Source organism: Tachypleus tridentatus, chromosome 6 (assembly GCF_004210375.1).
Source record: "Tachypleus tridentatus isolate NWPU-2018 chromosome 6, ASM421037v1, whole genome shotgun sequence".
Lineage (NCBI taxonomy): Eukaryota > Metazoa > Arthropoda > Merostomata > Xiphosura > Limulidae > Tachypleus > Tachypleus tridentatus.
The window spans coordinates 153,390,941-153,401,398 of NC_134830.1; the positions used below are offsets into that span (position 1 = coordinate 153,390,941).

At 34.4% G+C, this 10,458-nt stretch overlaps 1 long non-coding RNA gene and 1 pseudogene across 2 annotated transcripts; both read left to right on the forward strand.

The window, feature by feature from the left end:
• Positions 1–4,553: 4,553 nt before the first annotated feature.
• Positions 4,554–6,083, forward strand: LOC143254113 (RNA pseudouridylate synthase domain-containing protein 1 pseudogene; annotated as a pseudogene). Its single transcript, XR_013029958.1, has one exon. The product of XR_013029958.1 is annotated as an RNA pseudouridylate synthase domain-containing protein 1 pseudogene (transcript).
• Positions 4,576–8,859, forward strand: LOC143254114 (uncharacterized). Its single transcript, XR_013029959.1, has 2 exons — positions 4,576–4,632; positions 7,258–8,859. It is a non-coding gene; the product is annotated as an uncharacterized LOC143254114 (long non-coding RNA).
• Positions 8,860–10,458: the final 1,599 nt, after the last annotated feature.

Sequence of the window (10,458 nt, forward strand, 5' to 3'; positions counted from 1 at the left end):
AATTTTATGGTTTTAGGAAGAAATATTAACATTCTAGAATTTCCTCGCGGAGCCCCAGATAACTATGGCGGAGCCCAAGGGCTCCGCTGAGCATAGTTTGAAAAATCATGCACGAGATTTTAGTGCAGTGTTTCCCAACTTGAGCAGTACCGTCCTCTAGTGAGAACTTATAGTTGAGGGAGCAATAAATTTTTAGAGCATGGACAGAAAAGCTGTGAGAGTTTAAAAGCTATATTTGCTAAAATTAAACCATTAGAATTGACTATTATTGCCTTATAATTTTCATTTCAGTATAAGAACATCTGTGTTATGGGATGGAAGAATCACTTAAGTCATCTAAACAGTGTATTTTATCTAGCAATAGGACTAATGGGATTTTGGATAGCATATTTAGAAATGTTAAATACAGTACAAGGGATTTTGTTGTTTCATTGTATAGCTCATTTGTATGGCTTCATTTAGAGTATAAGTTTGAGACTTCTTTCTTTAATAAAGATTTTGAGCTGTTGGAGAAAGTGCGAAGAAGAAACCCTGGGGTGATACCTGAATTGGTGCAATTATCCTTTGAGGAGATACTAAAATCTCTAAACTTGTTTTTTCTGAAGAAGAGAAAAGGATCAAAGGGAATTTGATTGAGGTGTTTAAGATTATTAAGAGTATTTGTAGAATATATCCATCAAACATTTTGTATTTAGTAGTGAAAACGATAGGACAAGGGATCATAAATTTAATTTTTTGCAGTGTAGAGTCATCTCTGATTCAGACAGTATTACTTTTCATTAAAACAAAGTGGTTGGCTTTTACAATGAGTTGCCTTTAAGAGTGATGGAGACAGAAAATTGAACTGAGTTCATAAAAAGATTGAATACACGAGTAGTATAGGGTGGGAGTTAGAAAGGACCTACTTAATGGGCTAATAAGCTCCATTTTGTCCGTTTAAAGTTTTATAAAAATTATTTTAATGGTATAAAAATATATTAGAAGGAGTCATGAGTGCTCACTGTTTGCTGAAGGGAGCGCTGCTGTGAAAAACTGATCTAGTGTGTAAAAGTGACAATAATACAAAAAGTACATACATTAACGAGATTTTCAATTTAAAGATTATTTTTTTTAAAAATCGAACATAATAATTTTAATTGCAATACAGGAATTCAATTTTTTACCACCGCTGACCTCCTTCTAAGGATTCGTGGACCTCAGGTTGAAAACTACGGCTCCAGGGTGCCACAAGTAGTATAATAATGTTAAAATATTTTAAAAGTGATGTATTTCGCGCTAAGCTTCTTAAGAACTGTATTCCATAACTGTCCTTAATGAAGAAGTGATAAACTTAGAGGAAAGGCAGCTAGTCAACGTTTGGACTACTCTTTACCAATGAACAGTGGAATTCACTATCGCATTATAACACCCTCACAGCTGAAAGGGCAAGCATGTCACATCTTCATGTGTTTCAAGTTCTTATCCGGCCCGGCATGGCCAGGTGGGTTAAGGCGTTCGACTCGTAATCTTAGGGTCGCAGGATTTGAATCCCCGTCGCACCAAACATATTCACCCTTTCACCCGTGGGAGCGTTATAATGTTATGGTCAATCCCACTATTCGTTGGTAAAAGAGTAGCTCAAGAGTTGGCGGTGGGTGCTGATGATAGCTGCTTTTCCTATACTCTTACACCGCTAAAGTAGGGACGGCTAGCGCAGACAATACTTGAGTAGCTTTGCGCGAAATTTGAAAACAAACAAACCAAGCTCTTTTCCATCAACATAGCTCTGCAAACTTTGGAACAGATGATAATCAGATGAGGCAAGGTCTGGAGAATAAGGAGGAGGTGGAAGTTTTCCCAGTCTAGCTCTTCAATATTTGCAGATGTGATCCTTGCTGTATGGGGCCCTGTAGTATCCTGTTGTAACACAACAACTTTACAATTGATCAAGGCAGGTCTGTTTTCTTTCTGTGCAACATTCAGCAGTGAAAGGTAAACTGACTAAAACACAGCCCAAAAATGGACCTCCACCCTAGGGAAGGTCATGCTAAGCGTTTGATGGGATATTTTCGGTGTGATCCACTTTGAGTTGCACTGAGCCATTGTCTGCGGGGCTCATTTTTATAAAATATCCATATCTCATTTCTAGTCACTAACCTGTCCAAAAAGGTGAGTTACGTTTACGAGAGTGCAGAGAAGTGCAAATGTCCACTCTTACTCTAAGGTTGGCTTCTGTCAAATCATAGGGAACCCATTTTCCAAGTTTTGACACTTTTCAAGCTGTTACAGATGACGCTGAACTGTTGAATGGGTTGAATTAAGCTTCTATGCCAGTTCTTCAACTGTTACAGCACAGTCTTCATCAAGTGCAGCCAACAGCAAGTCATTATTAAACTTGAAACCAAGAAGAACTTTGGATGATGAACGAACGCTACAGTATGGGCTATTATTTCTAAGATAATTAACTAACAGGCTTAGAAGTTCGTAGACAAGAGAGAAACATTGACCATTTGATAACACGACAGTATGAACTATTGGTAATTAAAGAACTTGAGAAATCACAAACAGGAAGTCAGCTGACACCGTGGTACTCTAATTAAGCCAACAATTTCTCCCTTCTAGAACAGATGCCAAGATATATAAAATCTTCAGAAATCTAGCAAGCAGTCCGAACTTATCAAGAGGAAGGAAAGATATATTTCACCGTTAGTAAAAACTCCTTTTCATGCCCAAGCTCTTTGTATTATAATGCCATTTTTTCTTAAACATCAGTCATCATGTGAATAGAATTAAAATGATAACGTATTATAAACATGAATAAAGATAAATTGTATATACACTGCTGGCCAAAATCTTAAGGCCAATGAACATAAAGAATAAATATGCATTTTGCGTTGTCAGACTCAACCACTTAGTTGAGTGGAGCTTTAAAAGATGAAAATAAGAAAAGGGAAGATAAAAATAAAAAAACTATTTTAGCATTTAATAGGGTAAATGTGAACATTATGAAATTAGTCTAAATACTAGCTGGTCAAAAGTTTAAGACCATGCTGAAACGAAGTGTTAATCAGTAAACACGTAACGAAATTTAGTCATTTGCGTTCAAGCATTAGCGTTGTCAACATCTCCCACTAACATCTCCTGTCTTACACTGGATAAAAACAAATAAGCCTTAAGATTTTGGCCAGCAGTGTATATATGTGTGTGTAAATATTAAGTGTTTGATGACTTAAATAAAAAGTGTTATTGGAAGTCTCAGTCTCTAGTATCTTTGTTTAACTGTAAAGTGTACAGCTAGTACTTGTGTGCTCCATTCGCCCACTGCATCGTCACTTCAAATAAATATTTAATGTTACAGCAGGTGGTATTAGTCGAAACTCCAACGGCTAAGCCGAAACAACCCACTCGGCCTGTCTGAAAGTCAGCCCACGACCACGTTACAGTCAAACAATTAGACGTGCTAATAACAGCGAATGTAGTCAGGAAATAAGAAGAGTATTCCGAAGGATAGTGAAATAAAAATGTTATTTAGAAGCAAAAATCTGTCACTACGCATTGACAAGTAAGTAATTACTTTTACTGGGTCAGCAAATAATTCGTCAGCTTTCTGTTCCTCAAGATGAATGTTTTCGAAAAGAGTTTCTAGATGCTTAAAAGGTTTGGGGCTCGAACCAATAGGCGCGAGAATTTTCGGCGTTTCATTATGCTGATTTTTAAAGACGCTAACTTCACGTTGGGTGATACTGTCAAATACAATCGGGGGCACGGGCCCCATGTGCAAGTGCCCATTGACGTCTCTGATTTCTTCTGGATTAATCATGATGAAAATCAAGTAGAAATGAACCAAGGAAGCCTACATGAATTCAGCATGTAAGCCCAGTTTCTTTATCCAGCTGATGGCGTCGCCTCTTTACCTTTGCCCTCTCACATAACTGGTTAGCTACAGCATTTACGCATTGTCAACTCTGCCAACAAAGGATATTAAAGTGCTATTCCTTTAATCCGGGCGTTATGTGTTAATGCAATACCTTCTCGTAGGCATTGTCTACTATAGAGAACAAACCAAGTAAAATTATATAATATCGAATACTTTCTGCACTGTGTATTTATGCTAAAACTGCGAAAAAACTAACGAAACGAAATATTCCTGTATCACTGAAGCACGTAGAAAACATATCATATGTATGAAAATCAATTAAATGTTACAAGTCTGTTCTAGTTGCCCCCCAGTGGCTCAGAGGTATGTCTGCGGACTTGCACGCTAAAATCCGGGTTTCGATACCCGTGGTGGGCAGAGCACAGATAGCCCATTGTGTAGCTTTGTGCTTAATTCTAAACAACAACTGTTCTAGTTTACTTTAAGTAATCCGCGGTGTTGAAACCTGTCTTATTACACAAATAAAGTGTTTTTGTTAAAAATACAAGCCAAGGGAAGAAGAAAAACTGCTATTTTATTTATCAACGATGTTATAAACAACTTTTCTCTTTTCAAATTTGATATATATTTTTTTCAGGACAAGAATGAAAAAAAATAATACTCATAAGTTTTAATGTTGCCAACAAAGGAAAATAGTCTGTTTCTGTCAATTATTTACCCAAAACATGGCGTTAGGTTTTCGAACAAAAGTGTGTGATGCGTTTTATCCTGTAACCGTAAGTGTAATCGGTGTTTTTAATAAAAATGTATCGGTAATTGTAAAACTTAACAAGTTTTATAACTGTCTAATTTAACAATTATTAAAAACGTACACGATTAGAGATTTAATTAATACATAGGCATGCGAGTTAAAAAGTTATGACACATAACCAAGATGTGATGGTTATTATTGTAGGCCTAACACTAATATAGTTCATCGAGTAACACTGATGCTAGTAGTCATAGTATTTATAATTTTATAAGGTAGTTAAGTTTGCTAATGTTGGATCATAAAACTGTTGGCCTGGGCCGACTAATAATGCTTATGAAATTTTTAAAATTTCAATTGAACGTTTATTTCCGATATATGCTGGTCTATATAACAAAAATTACTATAGGAAGGTGTAAAAAACCAAAAATGGAGGATATTGCTATTCTTCACATAAGCCAGTCTTTCATAATTGTGAATAAAAGACATGACATTGCTATCAATACTGACAAAGATGAAGAAATGCCAGAATTACCTGTAAGTGTTGAAAATCAGCTTAAGAGCCGCTTCCCACATTTAGTTAATAAGAATCTTGTCCATAGCTTCCACTTTTGTCACAGACTTGATTATTCAACTAGTGGTGTGTTAGCTATTGCTCTAACAAAGGAAGCTGCCAAAGAAGCTATGCTAGTCTTCAAGAATCGTTTGACGCACAAGTACTATCTTGGACTTTTACGTGGACATGTTGACCAAGAATATACAGTAATTAACAAAGGAATTGGAAAAGATTCAAGAGAGCACTTTACACATTGCATGTGCACAGAAGATAAAGGATATTGTAGTTTTCCCAGAAAAGCAGTAACACAAATTATTGTTCTTCAGAGAGGGCTGTATGCCAATTCTCCTGCAACCAAAGTTTTGTTAAAACCGATAACTGGCAGGCGACATCAGCTCCGTGTTCACTGTAATTTCATTGGCCACACTGTTGTTGGTGACTACACGTACAGTAATCGTCGAGACCTGACCCCTCATCGAATGTTCCTGCATGCTTATCGTTTGGTTTTGCCTACCAAGCTTGAATTTGTAGATGTGTCTACACGTGATCCATTTTCTGAAGATGATCCAAAAAACAAGTGGATACCTTTAGAAACACTCAATAAACTGGACTTTTGTGTTTTTTCCAAGTTTCCCAACAGTGACATTTTAAAAATCTTATGATAACATATATGAATCACAATTTAGACCACAAAAAAAATTTTTTTTTTGTAATGATAATGTTGAAATTAAATTTTACAATATTTATCTTACACAAATATATTAGACCAGTCATGTTCAAGAAGGTATTTATTGTTTTAGTTACAACAGTTCTTTTGACTATAAATTGTTCTTGTGACAAACACACAAAAAGTTGCATATCACAAATATCTCAGAAAGTGTATTATATTCAGTTCAGACAATAAAGTAACTACATACCATGTTTGAAGGTGACTTTAATAATTTACTAAAGACAAGTGGTTCAGAAAATAAAATCGAAAACTGTTTACATGTAAAAATTAAATCCTATTTAAATTTCCACTTTCAAAGAGAATGAGTTCTCTATGGGTTTTTCTAAATTTTCCATTTATATATATAATTCCTTTGTAAAAGGTGACAGTCATCAAAAAATTATTCTGAAAATTAATATAATATTCCCTATATATATATGTGTGTGTATGACATTTTCAAATGTGTACTTGTATGTATGCTTTGGAATATAAAAATATTTTACTTGGGGATTATTTTTGATGGAGGTGATAAAGTGTTGTTTGGGTTGATTTGAATTTTGAATTTAGGAATAATTGGGACAAGTAGATGAAAAACTATTAGAAGTAGAAGCAAACATCCTGATTGTATAATTTATACGTTCAACAAAAGAAATTTCTCACCACATTTACCTGATAAAGTTTCTTAAGATAAACTCTAGCAAACTGTTTCAGATATTAACCTTGGTCAGTACACGCTAAAATATCTGCCTTTCAGTACACATGAGGTTCATACAGACCCCACATATGTTTAATGATCATAATGTTGAAGCTATGATTTAGATGTTGAAAAGTGAGCATACTGGCTTCTCATAACTTTGTGAAGATAAACTGTAGGAAATACTGAGTACCATAAGTATATAATATGTGGTTTATTATTACAAAATATGAAATTTACTTACATCTGTTTTCTCATATTCAGACACAAAATTGTAGTTGTTTACATATGTTTTGATAACATAAAGCCACTTCTTCTCTGATCGACATTTCACAATAAAAACTAATAAAATGCTGAATGAAGAAACAGATTTCTCGAATATGTAACAAAAAACACCAAATTGTGTGAAAATGTGCTTGGGGTCCAAACAGACCCAAGGGGGTTGAACTACATCAAACTTTGTTTCAGAGCTAAACTAATGCCAAATTTTGGATAACATGTTACCAAAACTTATTTGGAGTGAACATAAAGTGTTTCTCATGTCTTTTACCAGTAATTTTATAAATACTCATCATACCATACACTGGGTGTGGAGGGATCAGCACAGACATGGTTTCCACATGCTCTTCAGGTTTGATGGACTTTCCTGTTGATGATTCTTGAGCAAAGATAATGTCATTTTTTTGTTTTGTAGGAACACCTTGACTACCATGCTGTCTTGTGTCAAGCAATTCTAGATCTACAAAGGCAGATTTGATGCCTTTTTGCATTGCACAGGGAATCTAGAGACATCTCTAAAGTAGGTTTGAGGCCAAAGCACCGCAGTCAGTTACATATGGAAAACAGTTCTCTATAACAAAAACATTCATACATCAGAAAATAGACCATGGACAGTCAGTGTTATCCAAATACAACACACATTCAAAAAGATGAATCCAACATCACTTTCAACAAGTTCTCATGAGACCTGAAGAAAATTTCATTCAGTTTAGATACTGAAACACAAACCCATGAGAGAGAGTCTTTCAACCCTGTGGTTAATTCAAAAAATTTAGGTGTATTACATATAACTCTTCAAGATAAAAGAATAAACTTTAGGTATACCTAAATGAAAGTTTTCAGGAATAGTGATATGAAATTTCACTTGATTAGCTGTGATTTCTTTCTGTCAACTGTTGCAGCATATCAGTGAGCACAAGATTGTTTCTAAGAAAAAAAAATATCAGTTTATAAAAATTAGTTTACTCAAACACAAGAATAGGTTTTGGTGATTTGTGTTTTTTGAAACTTGTGAATTATATTTTTCTTTCATTTATGTAGTATTTCAGTCTTGATTTGTTAAATGATACATTTACTTTCTGGTTATACAAATCAAATCAATCCTCAGGTTATCATTCTTTTTGCAAGTTGACTAATTATAAAATAGTTAACACTAACAGAAACTGCATATTTTGAATTTGAAGACAGTTCACTTGTACGTGTTATGGAATTAGAACAGTTGTGGATAGAACTGGACAGAAGTGGGATTTGACAATTAATCATTGGACACATTAATTAGACACTTTCAACCAATTGATTATTTTCTTATGGATGCTTGAAAAAATAAATAATATATAGTAATAACAGAAACCGTGATTTAATTTTTAATTTTTTATTAATTGATTTAATCATAATTTAGTTAGAGCAATTTGTTATTTTATGTGACACTGGTTGATGTGCTTATGTAATTGAGTTAATTGCCCAGCTCAATTTGTGGTTAAGTGAATAATCTTGAGATGCATATATAACATGAAGAATTACCTAATATATCATCTGATTCTTCAGTACTAATAATTGTATTTGTGGATGGAAGGCAGTAAAATAATATTTGGACATTAAAAGCAAGTCAGTTTTTAAACACTTTAAGGGTTAAACTACATTTTTTATATTTTTTCTGCACTGAACTTATACTTTTCATAAATGTACAAATGGCTTTGTGCAAGAATAACTTTATAAGTTATTATAGAGTGGTAACTTTCTTACAAAATGGTTTTATTCCACAGACAGTTGGTTAAGCCTGCTAACTTTTGTTAAAGGAAATGTCAGACTGTTGAGTATATTTTTATATCTAATCTACAACCAGAATCATGTAGAAGATAGACTCAACACCAGTAGATTTACAATGAATAGAAAAATAATGTTACAAAAAAAAGAAAAAAACTGCAGTTACAGAAACATGGGCAAGTGTGTTTTGATGTATGTAGAACTGTAAAGAGATGGGTGACAAAACATTCAATAAATATTCTCACTGCTTTATTGTGTTTACATTTGATAAACCAATAGTAGACACGTAAATACCAAAGTTAAGCTTAAACAAAGTAGAATTCAAGTTGTATGATGCTTGTACATCTGAAAAATAAAACCAACCACTAATTTGTTCAAGTTTAATTCATGCCACTAAAAAACAACTCACAAGCTCAAGTTAATCTGAAAACATCAGTAAACAAGTTATTGTTACTTAAGTGATAAGTTCAATATCAAAATGTTATAAAAAGTAATTAGGTTTCAAATGTTAAGAGATCATTAAAGTTGTTTTTATGCTGGTAAATTTGACTTTTACCTCCAGACTATAGACCCAGCATGGCCAGATGGTTAAGGTGCTTGATTTGTAATCTGTGGGTCGTGGTTCTAATTCCCGTTACACCAGACATGCTTGCCCCTTCATCCATGAGGGTGTTATAATGTGACAGTTAGTCCCACTAGTTATTGGAAAAAGAATTGGCAGTGGGTGGTGATGACTAGCTGCCTTCCCTCTAGACTTACAGTGCTAAATTAGGGCAGGCAGCCCTTATATAGCTTTGTGTGAAATTCAAAAACAAAACCTCTAGACTAACCCAAAAATATAAAATTATAAAAAAATTAACTAGATGTTGCTAAAGACATGGTAAAACTCACCTGACTGAAAGGATACATAGTTCCTAATAAAGAGAGCAGCAAATGTATATACAGTTATATATATATATGCAGTTAAGGTTAGAAGGTTTGGTTATTCACCAAGAGGATCATTGACAGCAAAGTCTCCAACATGGTGAATAATACTGAAAAGCTGAGTATGCATCTGATCTTCCAGAAGCCAGTATACTTCATGTTTTGAAAGATCTCTATGCTTCAGCAGATGACTGACTAAGTTAGCTTTGTTTGTCTCAAGGTATGAGATTGTCTGCACTAACCAAGGTGTTTATAGGTGGTACAGGTGATATTATGAGAGCACAATAAGCATTAGTATATGATTGCCTGTAGTCATGCAGGAATTATTTCATTGCCTTCTATACCTAAAACTGGCCTGAATTTGTCTTGACAGAGGTGATGGATGCAGATATTTTGCTGTATGTATCTGACACCCTAACTCTGGGGAGTAATGGGAGGATTAATTTTTCAGCTCTGCAAGACCCAATCACACTACCTACTGCCTCCCCACTGAGTCTATACTAACCACACAAAGTCAGGAAATACAGGCTCAGCTAAACCCACAGATCATAATGCCAGTCATTCTCATACAAGACTCTCTGAGACTTTATGGCTGTGACCCTGGTTTATAGTCATCTTGTAATCATGTTGCATTCCCTTCATTACCATGTTATTTTTAAACTAACGAAGTCCAAGGTTTCTAGTGGAGGGAATAAGATATCAATGTAGTTACTCGAAAAAGTGACAAACATTAGAAAAAATTTCACTTCAGTTGATCTAGTCACTCTGACCATTAAAGCTCAATTACATCAATATCTTATTTTCACCGCTTAGCACTGAGGAGACTTTACATACATTACAGGAAAGTGTCACTTTGCCTTCAGCACACTTGTACAACCAAAATTTTAACAAATTATGTACCATAAAAGAATGTTCAGAATATATATAC